Here is a 2247-nt window from a genome sequence, read left to right on the forward strand (position 1 = left end):
TTCAGAGAAATTGCAGAGCAAGAGACAGCCTGGTTTTAGCTGGGCTTTGGAGAGCCACGCAGAGTAGGCAAAGAGGGAACAGCTTGGACAGGCCGATGATGAGTGGGTAAGGGATGACCCAAGGGGCTGGAGCAGCTGTCCAGGCAAGAGGCTGACTGGGAGGGTGGCCAACCACCCCTGCTTGCCCAGGAAGGAGGGGCTTCCCAGGTCATGGGACTTTCAGTGCAAACACTGGGAAAGTTCCAGACAAACCAGGATGAGTTGGTTGCCCTACTAGATGGGGCCATCAGAGAAAACCAGTGCCCATGAAACCTGTAAACATTCCTCCAAGATCTTCCTAACATGTCAGGAGGGGAAGCAGTTCAAAGCTGGCCTACCTTCTATCTCTCAGAAAGGGGACTAGGCTAGTTGGCTATTAAAGGGAAGGGTGACCCTGAAGGCTGCACATCTGAAGGACATGTAGGGTATACTACTAATCTGAAGGTATTTTGAAAATTCATATCAAAGCTAATGATTTTATACCGGTCCTCACCAGGGGAAAAACAGCTAGCAAACATGATGGAGTGGACCAAGCAGTGGACTAGGAAGACCTCCTGCATTACAAATGTGGGCAATAAACCATAGTTACATTAGCAGCACCTGTGACATTGTTACCAATAAAAGTCACAAATATTTGAAAATGAAAAATGCTACATTTCAGTTAGAGGTTTGTGAAAATAAAAATGTCATTTTTTTCCTATTTTCCCCCAGTTTTATCCACAAACCCTATTATGGGCTGAATGATCCCCCACCCTTAAATTTGTATGTTCAAGTCTTAACTCCCAGGACCTCAGAATGTGGCTATATTTGGAAATAGGGTCTTTAAAGAGATAGTTAAGTTAATATGAGGTCACTAGGGTGGGCCCTAATCCAATAGGACTGGTGTCCTTATGAAAAGAGGAGGTTAGGACACAGGCACACACAGAGGGAAGAACGTGTGAAGACACAGGGGGAGGCGGCCGTCTGCAAGCCAAGGAGAGAGGCCTCAGAAGAAATCAACCCTGCTGACACCTTGATCTTGGACTTCCAGCCTCTAGAACTGTGAGAAAATAAACGTCTATTGTTTAAGCTGCCTGGTCTGTGGTGCTTTGTTATGGCAGCAGAAGCAGACTAATATAAACCTCCAGGCTATAGACCCAGGTTAAGAATTCCAGCTCAGGACAATCGCTAGGGTTCCTTTGACTCTACCCATGCTGACGAAGCCCTCTGTGCTGGAAAAGAAGGGCTCTGAGAATGAAAATAAAAGGGCATGTTCTTTGGGCCATAAGCCAGGATGAGAAGGAGACCCACGTGTTCCATGCCCCCTTCACTGACTGTGACGGCTGGTGGTCCCTACGTGCTGAGAATCTCACCACCCTCCACCTCTGAGTGTATGTACAATCTGCAAGCTCTCGAGGACAGCCCCTGTGCACCTCGCAGTGTATCCGTAGAAACCTTCCGCCCGGACAGCTTTATGATGTTGATCCCAAGGCACAGTTGATGGTGCCTGCAAGCAAAAGAGCCAGGTTTGAGGAGTATCTCCTATCAGTTCCTGGTAAGAAGCTGAGGTTGATTTTCCCAAACTCTCATCACTTTCCCAGCACCCAAGGGCCTGCCGCAGGGGTACCACCACCCAGCCAGGGGCCATGTGCTGTGTGGGTGATGAGGACAGGTCTGGACTCCCTGGAGTTCCAGGTGAGGAGCCAGGAAGTGGAAAAGAGTGGGTGGTGGGGAAGGAGGGTGAGGGAGCTGAGGGAGGAGAGAAAGGGAAGACAGAGGAGAAGGGGATTGTTGAGCAGAAAGAAAGAAGGTAAAAGAAAAAAAGAGGAGATGGAGGGAGAATGAGATAGTTAGAAGTGGAAGACAGGAGAGAAATGGAGGAAGAAAGAGAAGAAAGAGAAGGGGAGTGGGTGGGTGCAGGTAACCTCACCTCCAGGGAAGGTTGTATAAGGCTCCCTGGCCTCTCCAGGAACTTCCATGACCCAAAGCCAATGAGAACTGGGAGGACACAGAGAGGACCCCTCCACCTCCCACCAAACGTGGAGCCTCAGCAGCTCCTACATCTGTTGTTTCAGCACTCAGTGGCTGCACAAAAGGCATTCTCCTGCAGAGCCCCAGCTCCTAATTCTGGGAAGGTGGGACAAAAAGGCAGTGCTTCTCAGCCTGACCTGTGACCATCGTTGAGGGGAGCTGCCTCCATTCATGCAGGCATTCATGCTGCCCCACCCA

This window comes from Balaenoptera borealis (genome assembly GCF_965194805.1).
Source record: "Balaenoptera borealis genome assembly, chromosome: 3".
Classification (NCBI taxonomy): Eukaryota; Metazoa; Chordata; class Mammalia; order Artiodactyla; family Balaenopteridae; genus Balaenoptera; species Balaenoptera borealis.